This window comes from Elgaria multicarinata, chromosome 7, assembly GCF_023053635.1.
Source record: "Elgaria multicarinata webbii isolate HBS135686 ecotype San Diego chromosome 7, rElgMul1.1.pri, whole genome shotgun sequence".
Classification (NCBI taxonomy): Eukaryota; Metazoa; Chordata; class Lepidosauria; order Squamata; family Anguidae; genus Elgaria; species Elgaria multicarinata.
Genome location: NC_086177.1, coordinates 112,446,391 through 112,458,840, shown reverse-complemented (window position 1 = coordinate 112,458,840; position 12,450 = coordinate 112,446,391).

Here is a 12,450-nt window from a genome sequence, read left to right as displayed (position 1 = left end):
TTTCCTGATAGACTTCTTCAAATGCATTCCCCAGAGACAAAGGTAGGGGTAAAACTAAGCAGAATATGAATGCTGGATGGCAAGAGTTTTACCTGGTCATACACATGCTAATGTAGCCCTGTTGCTGAACTCCAGGCTGCATCAAGTTCAGCCATCATCCCAAATCACCCTCTTTTGTTCCCATAGCAAGTAGATCTTTAGATAAGATCACACACACAAAAAACCCTCAAGTTAGAGAGAAGAGATAGGCTAGCGCTCTCTCTCTCTCTCTCTCTCTCTCTCTCTCTCTCTCTCAGGGGTCAAACCTGTTCATCTAGGTGACACACAGGGGATCCAGTGCTCAGGCAGAGGTTATTATTATTATTATTATTATTATTATTATTATTATTATTTATTTATATAGCACCATCAATGTACATGGTGCTGTACAGATTACACAGTAAATAGCAAGACCCTGCCGCATAGGCTTACAATCTAATAAAGTTGTAGTAAACAATGAGGAGGGAAAGAGAATGCAAACAGGCACAGGGAAGTGTAAACAGGCACCGGGTAGGGTGAGGCTAACAGTATAGAGTCAGAACAAACTCAACATTTAAGAGCTATAGGGAAAAGAAAAGTTTTTAGCTGAGTTTTAAAAGCTGTGATTGAGTTGGTAGTTCTCAAGTGTTCTGGAAGAGCGTTCCAGGCGTAAAGGGCAGCAGAAGAAAAAGGATGAAGCCGAGTAAGGGAAGTGGAGGTCCTTGGGCAGGCGAGAAGCATGGCATCAGAGGAGCGGAGAGCACGAGCGGGGCAATAGTGTGAGATGAGAGAGGAGAGATAGACAGGAGCTAGACCGTGAAAAGCTTTGAAGGTCAGCAGGAGAAGTTTATATTGGATTCTGGAGTGAATTGGAAGCCAATGAAGAGATTTCAGAAGTGGAGTGACATGGTCAGAGCGGCGGGCCAAGAAGATGATCTTAGCGGCAGAGTGGTGGACAGAGACCAGCGGACTGATGTGAGACGGGGGAAGGCCAGAGAGAAGAAGGTTGCAGTAGTCCAACCGAGAGATAACCAGTGCGTGAACGAGAGTCTTGGCAGAAGAGACAGACAAAAATGGTCGAATCCTGGCAATATTATACAGGAAGAAATGACAGGATTTAGCTACTGCCTCGATATGAGGAATAAAGGAGAGCGAGGAGTCAAATATAAAGCCAAGACTACGAGCTTCCTTGACCGGAGTAAGCGTGACATCGTTGACAGTAAGAGAGAATGAGAGGTGAGGAGAAGGTTTAGGAGGAAAAACAAGCAGTTCAGTTTTTGCCATATTAAGTTTCAAACGACGATGAAGCAGCCAGGCTGAGATATCTGAAAGACATGCCGAGATACGATCGTGGACATCAGGAGAAAGTTCCGGAGATGAGAGATATAATTGTGTATCATCGGCATATAGGTGATATTGGAGGCCATGAGATTGAATAAGCTTACCCAAGGGCAGCATGTATAAAGAAAACAGCAACGGGCCAAGCACCGAGCCTTGCGGAACCCCTACTGAAAGGGGAAAAGAGGAGGACGAGCTGCCATTAGCCGACACACTGAAAGAGCGACCCTCTAGATAGGAGGCGAACCAGTTATAGACAGAGCCACAGAGTCCAAGGTCATGGAGGGAATCTAAGAGAAGATCGTGATCAACCGTGTCAAAGGCCGCAGTTAGATCAAGGAGAATAAGAACGGAATAATGGCCCTTAGACTTGGCAGTGAGAAGATCATTGGTGATCTAGCTGTGGCCCAAGAGTTGCAACTCTCCCCAGTAGGGCTGCAGCCCAAGGAAATGTATACTGCCTTTAAAGATTCCCTCTACTCTTTCCCCTGTTGTCTCTCTCTCTCTCTCTCTCTCTCTCTCTCTCTCTCTGTGTGTGTGTGTGTGTGTGTGTGTGCTCTTAAGTCTCAAAAAGTCTATTTTTCAGTCTTGAAACTGCTTCTAAGCCTCTACTTGCTCAGCTTATTTCCCCAAAACTAGCTTATACCTTTGTATTTGTTTCAAACTCAATAAATGCACCATTGTGGCGTTATCCCCTTCAATGCTGTAAGTTTCTTAAGTAAGAATCGCCTTACTTAGCCACAGACACTCTATTGCCAATGTCAAAAGATTCCTTATAAGCAGGTGTAAGTCTCATTAGAACGTGTGCAAGTTTGTACAGGGGTCTAATGAGAACACAACATGTAACATCACTCTAGTATAGCTCCTGCACCTTTAACTGTTGTGATGAAGAGGGAATTTCACCAGGTTCTCCATATATACAAATGACACCTGCTGAAATTTCCTTTCCTATGCAACTGTTAAAGATACAAGAGCCCTGTCCTCCTTTTCATAGGGTCACCCTAGATAAAAATAAATAGACGGAACACTGTAGGTTACTATGTGCAACTAACCTTCACCAGAATTAAGAAAGACCATGCACTACTGTCAGAACCTAGAAGAAATGAGAAGGAAAAGAGGATATGTGCTCTGTGGGGGTGGAGAGAAAGCATTAGCACCAGATGGTCAGCCTTCTGTTAAAAAATAATAATATAATGGCTACTTGTCCTGATGGCTATATGCTACTTCCAGTATCAGAGGCAGTATTATTTGTATTTTTTATTTATTACATTTTTATACCGCCCAATAGCCGAAGCTCTCTGAGCAGTTCACAAAAATTTAAACCATGAGGAATATAATAATAAAACAACCAACAATCTAAAAACCCAAATACAAAATACAATATAAAAAGCGCAACCAGGATAAAACCACACAGCAGAAATTGGTATAGGATTAAAATACAGAATTAAAACAGCAAAATTTAAATTTAAGTTGAATTAGGTGTTAAAATACTGAGAAAATAAAAAGGTCTTCAGCTGGAGACAAAAGAATATAGTGTAGGCGCCAGGCGGACCTCTCTGGGGAGCTCGTTCCACAGCTGGGGTGCCACAGCGGAGAAAGCCCTCCTCCTAGTAGCCATTAGATGGCCATCAACATAGACGATTTTAACAGGGGATTAGATAAATTCATGGAAGTTAAAGTCTACCACAGCCTACATGCAAACTCCTGGTTGAGGGGCAATATGACTCTAAATTCCTTCTATTAGGAAGCTGCTAGCAGGAAGTGTTGATAGTTGAGGACTATCTCAGCCTTCTCAAATATGATGCCTACCAGATGTGCTGGACTGCAACTCCCAGATGGCATGGCAGTAAGCCTATATACACCCACTGTGTGAACAAAGTGCTGGACTAGATGGACCCTTCGTCTGATCCAGCATCAGGGCACTTCTTATGTTCATATGTTCCATGTTTCAGGGCTGCTTCCCCTAACCTGGGCCTCATCTACACCAAGCAGGATATTGCACTATGAAAGCGGTATGAAAGCAGTATATAAAAGGCAGGAGCCGCGCTGCTTTATAATGGTATTGAAGTGCACTGACAACTGTTGGGGCTCTTTGACACATACATATATACCATTTTTATACTGCTATATTCTGCATGGTGTGGCTCTTGCCTTTTATATACTGCTTTCATAGTGTAATATTTTGCTTGGTGTAGATCTGGCCCTGGTGTCGTCAAGATGGATTGTGCAACTCCGATGGTGATATTGGCTGGAAATGAATGGACATGGTGATTGTGGCCATAGCTAGACCTAAGGTTTATCCTTGGATCGTCCAGGGGTCAAACCTGTTCATCTGGGTGACACACAGGGGATCCAGTGCTCAGGCAGGGGCGAACCTTGGATGATCCCAGGATAAACCTTAGGTCTAGCTGTGGCCTGAGTCTCCATTAGCTTTATGAATACAGATTTCCTTTAATGCAGCTAAATAAGGGGAATATGATTTCCCAATGAAATAATGTGCATTTATCATTATACTTTAAGAAATGATTCTAAAATGACCATGAACGGACTCTCCCAACGACTTTACATGGAGAGTTAATGGAACACACACATGGCAGTAAGACGGTTATGAGTTTTTCCCTGGAAGAAAAGGAAGGGGGAGGTGATATTTTGCTCTAGCAATGATATCCCCCAATAGTGCATCATTTGATATTTGAATTGTTCCTGATAGCAGGCTAGATGGAGAACATTTTGGTGTATAATAATATGCACTTGACAGACTGGGCCAAGTGGCTGAAGGAACTAATTTTCCCTAAGCAAAACCTGAAAAACAGGGTTTATTCCATGCAAATTATACATGTTTCCCAGATGTATGTGGCTGGCCAGTGTGCCAAACAGAAAAGAAGCACAATCCTATGCCTGCCTACTCAGACTTAAGTCCTACCAAATTCAAAGGGGCTTCCTCCTGGGTAACTGTGCGCAGGATCGCTGCTTTTTCTGAATCCAGCACAGCTCTTTTTGTGTTGTTCAAAGAGCCACGCAAAAATCAACCAATACTTATACCCCCTTGCTTGTAGAGAAATGATTATCCCGTCATTAGTTTTTTTTTATTGTATCTTAACAATGAAAACATTCATCGCCAACAGTTTATCTCTTTCCAAGTAATGTTGGTGTTCTTCTAATAGCAGTCAGCACAATGGAAAGGTTCTATGTTGTTTCCTGCATTTCCTGGCAGGTTTGGAATGTTGGGTAGGTTGCAGGCTGAACTTCTCTTTGTTTCTAGACTAAAATTGCAGTTGCAAACCCATTTCATGCACTTCTCTGAGTACTTAAAAACAAGTTAAAGTTCAGTCTAAATAAACTGAAATAAACAGATATTTTACCACACCTCAATTTTCCTCCGTCCTCGCCTTCTGTTGTTTTCCCTATTCCTGTGTTAAATTGCAGTCTTAAGAACATAAGAAGTGCCCTGTTGGATCAGACCAAGGGTCCATCTAGTGCAGCACTCTGTTCACACAGGCCATAGCTAGACCTAAGGTTTATCCCTGGATCGTCCAGGGGTCAAACCTGTTCATCTGGCCAGGGATGAACAAGCAGGACATGGTGCAACAACACCCTCCCACCCATGTTCCCCAGCAACTGGTGCACACAGGCTTACTGCCTCGGATACTAGCACATAACCATCAGGACTAGTAGCCATTGATAGCCTTCTCCTCCAAGAATTTATCCAACCCCCTTTTAAAGCCATCCAAATGGGTGGCCATCACTACATCCTGTGGTAGTGAGTTCCATAATTTAATTTTGTGCTGTGTGAAGAAGTCCTTCATTTTATTTGTCCTGGATCTCCCACCAATAAGCTTCATGGGATGACCCCGGGTTCTAGTATTTTGAGAGAGGGAGAAAAATGTCCTATAATTTATTCTGTATCATGCACATCAGTGGGTGATATATCTAAAATTAGTTTAGTTGTTGTTAGCACTATTCCATTTTATTGTCGAAAATGTGACTAAAGTGAATTTATTATTATTATTATTTTTATTTTTATTTTTATTATTTTTATTATTATTATTATTATTATTATTATTTATTTATATAGCACCATCAGTGTACATGGTGCTGTACAGAGTAAAACAGTAAATAGCAAGACCCTGCCGCATAGGCTTACAATCTAATAAAATCATAGTAAAACAATAAGGAGGGGAAGAGAATGCAAACAGGTACAGGGTAGGGTAAGCAGGCACAGAGTAGGGTAAAACTAACAGTAGAAAGTAACAGTAGAAGTCTGCACAACATCAAGTTTTAAAAGCTTTAGGAAAAAGAAAAGTTTTTAGTTGAGCTTTAAAAGCTGAGGTTGAACTTGTAGTTCTCAAATGTTCTGGAAGAGCGTTCCAGGCGTAAGGGGCAGCAGAAGAGAATGGACGAAGCCGAGCAAGGGAAGTAGAGGCCCTTGGGCAGGCGAGAAACATGGCATCAGAGGAGCGAAGAGCACGAGCGGGGGCAATAGTGTGAGATGAGAGATGAGAGATAGGAATAATGTGAAAATAGAAGTTATTGTTTGTGCTTATAGGACTCCCCCTGAGCTGGGGATGGGTGGCAGAGTTTGGGCAAGACCCCCATAAAGGAACAGAACAGTCTTATAAGTATGTGCATAGTTTTGTTTGGGTGTTATAGAGTTAATTTCCTTTCTGTGTTGTTGCTAAATTCAAAAGGTCAACCATTCAGGCAGAATGGAGAGGAGAGTCAGCTATTTATTTATTTTATTTGTGTCCTGTTTTTTTACCCCAAAGTGGCACTTACGGAAGTTACAGTTCAAGTGATTTGCTCAGCTCCTTGGAGTCAAAATGTCTGCTCTGCGAGAAAGATGGGTTTCATTTTTTCACGATGCAGAGGCTTTTGCAAAAAATGTGGACAGACATCAGCAGAAGGAATTTAGGGTACAGGAGAGCTCTCCTGATTGGTCAGTGACAAGAGAACTGGCTGGCTTTAACATATAAAAAAATTGAGGCAAAAATGCAGTTTTGGTAGAGGATGGCTGAGAAGAGAGAAGGAAGTTAGAAGGCAAGATAAAAGAGAATCACAGCTGCTTGGGAGAAGATGAAGGTTTGAAAAATCTGAGAACTGTGACAGCAAGATATTCCTGGGAAGAACTAGAAGAAACTAGGAACAGCCTAGGCAGGCTAGCTGGAAGCATCTAACTCTAGTTATTTTTTCTTACCCTTTTGCTGTTATGGTTTTGTTCTGCAACTATTCAGATGTTAACATCCTTCCCCTAATAATAATAGTTTTACTGTAAACTTCAGATTTTCCAAAGAGTTTTGTGGCACCCTAAGCTTTCCTGAACACTGCCCACTTTATCAGATGTGTGACGTGTTAACTTCAATGTGGCAGATCAATTTTCATATATGGGATGGGGAGAGAGATACAAAGTGTGTGGTCAGAGGGAACTGAAAAGCCAAAAAGAGTACAGACAGTGATGATTAACTTAATAGTTTTCAAATGCTGTTATTTAAACTTTGTGGTCTCTTTACTTGTTGCGTTGCCAAGGTCCACAAGCCAAGGTCCAGAAGGCTTTTTAAGGCTGTTTGTTGGAGGCAGCTGGGGGAAAATTATTTATTTATTTTTGTTGCATTTACACCCTCCTTTTTATTTATTTAATTAATTTATTTTATTTATTATATTTTTATACTGCCCAATAGCCGAAGCTCTCTGAGCAGTTCACAAAAATTAAAACCACGAAGAGCATAATAAAACAACCCACAATCTAAAAACAGAAATACGAAATACAGTATAAAAAGCACAACCAGGATAAAACCACACAGCAGAAAGTTGATATAAGATTAAAATATAGAATTAAAACAGTAAAAATTTAAGTGTAAGTTAAAATTAGTTGTTAAAATACTGAGAGAATAAAAATGGGGTTTTTCTCTCTCCAGGGAACCCAAGGCAGCTTACGTGGCCCTCCTCGTCTCCATTTTATCTTCACAGCAACCCTGTGAGGTAGGTTATGTTGAGAGTCAGTGACTAGACAAAAGCACCCAGTGAGCTAAATGACTGAATGGGGGCTAGAACCCGGCTCTCTTAACTCCCAGGCCATAGCTAGACCTAAGGTTTATCCCTGGATCGTCCAGGGGTCAAACCTGTTCATCTAGGTGACACACAGGGGATCCAGTGCTCAGGCAGGGGCGAACCCTGGATGATCCCAGGAGAAACCTTCGGTCTAGCCCAACACTCAAACCACTACATCACCTGGTGGCAGTGCAAAACAGGGCTGTGCATAATTCCTCTGATTTGCCTCATAGGCTGTTTCGGAGCCCCCAAACAGCCCCGACTTAACTTGGGGTGCTTCCAGGGTTGCCTACCTTGCCTTGGTGCTGAAGCCGAAGTGAGATTCGGGGGCCCTGAGGCGACTCAGAACTCATCTACACCAAGCAGGATATTGCACTATGAAGGAAGGAAAGGAAAGGAACCTCTCGTGCAAGCACTGAGTCATTACTGACTCTTGGAGGGACGCCAGCTTTCGCTGACGTTTTCTCGGCAGGTCTTATAGCGGGGTGGTTTGCCGTTGCCTTCCCCGGCCATTATTACCTTTCCCCCAGCTAACTGGGTACTCATTTTAACGACCTCGGGAGGATGGAAGGCTGAGTCGACCCGAGCCGGCTGCCTGAAACCAGCTTCCGCAGGGATCAAACTCAGTCCGTGGGGAGAGTTTCAGCTGCAGAAACTGCTGCTTTACCTCTCTGTGCCACACGAGGCTCCCTGCACTATGAAAGTGGTATATAAAAGGCAGGATCCACACCAGGCAGGATATGGTGGTATGAAAGCAGTATATGGCCTGTGTCAATGGGCCCCAACAGTTGTCAGTGCACTTCAATACCGCTATAAAGCAGAAGTGTGGCTCCTGCCTTTTATATACCGCTTTCATACCACTTTCATAGTGGAATATCCTGCTTGGTGTAGATGGAACCTCAGTCTTGCAGGTCCCTGGGTGCTGGCTGCGCAGCCAAAGCCAAAAGCAAGTCTGGGCAGGAGTCCATTGGACTCCTGACTCCCTCCCACACTGCCACCCCAAACAGAGCCGCTGCTGCTGGGACTTACCTGCTCACCTGCCGCCGCTGCATGGCTGCTGCATCACTGCCACTGCCCCACTACTGCCACCATCAACGCATTGCCGCTGCCATTGACCCATCACCGCCACGACCAGGAAATGTGGCATCTTTCTGAGTGCCAGGACGCGATATCAAGATATTGTGCCCCCCCCCGTTTTAGTACACCTATGGCTGTAAACTACGGTGGCCACACAGGACCACCACACTGAAGGCTCTTCTCCTGGTGGACTCCAATCGGACCATTGGTTCAGGTGGATCAATTTGTACCCCACTTTTCTAACAAAAATGGGGCTGAAGGTGGTTTACAATCACTAATAACGCTTGATAAAAATGATAGAATGTAATATAACAGAGGCATGTGCAAAGTTCTTCATTTAGGAAAAAGAAATAAAAGGCCCAGGTACAGGATGGTAGCTTGGGAATAGTCCGTGTCAAAACGGTCCTGGACTTGTTGTCAGTCGCCAGCTGGATATGAGTCAGCACTGTGATGGGGCTGCAAAAAAGGCAAATGCAATTTTAGGTTGCATCAACAGAAGGATGGTTTCAGATTGTGGGAAATCTACACCCGTCAGACCTCACCTCCAATACTGTGGGCCTTGCTAGACCTACCTGATAATCCGGTGGGGAGTAGGGGTGAGGCTGCGCTGCTGCTAGCGCGGGCCGTCGCTCCTAGCTAGACGTAACACGCGATGGGGTAAGGGAAAGCTCTGTCGCGTCGGCCATTTTTTTAATCTTAAAAGGACCATGTGCGCAGGAGCGCACCAACGGAAAAGTAAGTCTTTTTTTTTAAAAAAATAAAGGATTCCTTGCTTCCCCTGCCTCCGATTTCTCCCCACGTCTGATGCCCCCCTGCCCGCTCGCTTGCCCGTCCTCCCCCAGCTCGCCATGTCCGCCCCCCGCTCGCTCGCCTGTCCCCGATCTCTTTGTCCTTGCCCCATTCTTCTCCCCCCGTCTGCCATGTCTGATGCCCCCCCTGCCCGCTCGCCAGCCCACTTGCCATGCCCGCCCGATCACCCGCCCGCCATGTCCAATGCCCCCTCCGCGCCCCCCTCCATGCTCTCCCCACCCTGGCTCCACTCTTCCCCCCCATCTCTCTTACTGGGTCCACTCTTTCCCCCCCAGCCCCCATCTCCCCCCCCCCCGTGATTTCACTCCCCCTGGCCCGATGGGCACAGCGCTCCTATGGAGTGCTGTGCCTAGTGTACAGCTTCTCCCGGCTACTCACAAGTAAGCGAGCAGCTGGGAAAAGCCACGGAAGTAGCTAGACCAGGCCACAAGCGGATCCGGTTATCCCGGGTCAAAGGAGGATTTAGCCCGGCCTGAACCCGGGATCCCCCGTGCGTCGTCTGCACGCACAGCAGGGAGCCCGGGCCTCGCACCGGACTAAGTCCTCGTCTAGCAACGGCCTGTGTCTAGATCTAGGCAGCACACTTTAAAAAGGATTCAGACAAATTGGAACGAGTTCAGAGAAGGGCAACGGGAACTAGAAACTTAAGTCCTATGAGGAAAAGATGGAAGAAATTGGCTATGTTTTAGCCTTGAGAAGACTGAGGAAGGGAGAAGACAGCACTTTTCGTGTACCGAAAGGCTTGTTGTTACACAGAAGAAGGCTGCAACATCATCCAAGACTCTAGGCCACAAAACAATGGGCTTTGTTTACAGGAAGGCAGATTTTGGCTGTACATTAAGGGAAATGTCCTAGCAGTCGGACAATGGGACCAACCATGGGCTCTCCATCGCCAGCTATTTGGCAGGGATACTTTAAACAGGAAACCTGCACTGGAAGGGGTTGGATCCTCTGGCCTAAATGCCCCCTTCCAATCTAACCGTAAGTATAATCCCATTGTAGGTTATTCTTGATATTCTTCCTATTGCATTATTCTTGATTTTTCATAACCCTTTTTTGTTAACTGGTGTCAAAAGCCGTAACAATTGTTTATGTGTTGTTTATATATTGGATTTTTTAATATATATATTTGTATTTAAAATGTTTTTATATTGTAGCATGTTTATTTTAAAAAAAACTGCTTTCCGTGTTTTTCTTCAGACCATAAACAGACTGGCCGCCTTCAATTGGAGGGGTTTTCTCCCCCGCAAGAAAGTTTTTTGAGGATGAATATCCTATAATTGACAGTTTAACTTGATATGGCGTTTGTTCCGAGGAAGCTTGAGCAGCGAAAACGGGAAGTTTATTGCAAAATCCTGTCAACAACTTACAACGCTGGAAAGAATAAAATATAAGAAGAACAAACCTTATTTATAATATATCCGTAAACATATGTTTATGTACTGACGTATTGCCAAATGTGTTTAATAGACTAAAGTATGTTAGTGTGTCTTTGTTGGGCTATATTATAGACTTGTATTGTCTCATAGTAGGAATAGCATTCTAATTATTGGTTTATTGTATTATAGTACCCAATACCACTATTGTCTAACAACTATGGGAAACATCAGCTTTTTTTGTAATTTTTGTATAATAATAAATGGGTTTCTTGTTAATCATCCTTCTCCACTAGTGGTTCGAGTAGTTGTGTGCGTTCTGGCACCTTATATATATTAATTATTAATTTGTAAAGCTGCCTTGAGTTCCAGTACTGGGGGGAAAGGTGGGATATAAATTAATACATGTCTCGGGACCACAATACCTGACGGAACGCCTCTCCCGACATGAACCTACCCATACACTATGCTCAACATTTAAGGTCTTCCTCCGGGTGCCTACTCCGAGGGAAGCTCAGAGGATGGCAACAAGGGAGAGTGCCTTTTCTGTGGTGGCCCCTCAATTGTGGAACGATCTCCCCGACGAGGCTTGCTAGGCACCTACATTGTTATCTTTTCGGTGCCGGGTCAAGACTTTGACTTTTTAATTTTTGTGAACCGCCCAGACAGCTTCAGCTATTGGGCAGTATAAAAATGTAATAAATAAATAAATAAATAAATAAATAAATAAATTTTCTCTTCTTCCAGGCATTTAACAACATATGTTGAGAATATACTGACTGAGAATAGTTGTTTTAAATGGATATTGCATATAAACTGTTTTTATGCTTTAAAATTTTGTATGTTGGTTTTTAAGGTTCAGTGTTTTAATCTTTGTAAACCGATCAGAGAGCTTTGGCAACAGGACAGTATATAAATGTAATAAATAATGATAATAAAAATAATAGTTTTAGTTGCTTAGCAAGTATTTGTGAATGTGCATAAATTTGCAGTACTGCTGCAAAGGTCAGTGCTAAATAAAAACAGTTCACCCCTTTCTCTTAAAAAAAGGGCCTACTGTGGGCCAGATAAGCTGCCCTCTCCCAACCTGGGCGATGATGGGATTTGTAGTCCGATCCAGGTTGTGAGAAAAGCCAGTCTTAGGGAGCGCTCTGGCAGGGTAGCAACATTTACTTCGAAGTGTTTTAACCTTTGTAAACCAACCAGAGAGCTTCGGCAATGGGATGGCATATAAATGTAATAAATGATGATGATGATAATAATAATAATAATAATAGTTTTAGTTGCTTAGCAAGTATTTTTGAACGTGCACCATTTTGCAGTACTGTTACAAAAGTCGGTGTTAAATAAACGCACCCATTTCTCTTTAAAAAGGGCTTGCTGCGGGACCAGATAAGCTGCCCTCTCCCTAACCTGGGCGATGATGGGATTTGTAGTCCGACCCAGGTTGGGAGAAAAGCTGGTCATATGGAGCGCTCTGGCAGGGTAGCAGCATCGTTTACTTCGAAGTGTTTTAACCTTTGTAAACCGACCAGAGAGCTTCGGCAATGGGACGGCATATAAATGTAATAAATGATGATGATGATGATGAAGATAATAATAGTTTTAGTTGCATAGCAAGGGGTTGGACTCGATGGCCTTGTAGGCCCCTTCCAACTCTGCTATTCTATGATTCTATTTTTGAACGTGCACAATTTTGCAGTACCGTTACAAAAGTCGGTGTTAAATAAACGCGCCCGTTTCTCTTCAAAAAAAAGGGCTTGCTGCGGCCTGCGGGCCAGGTATA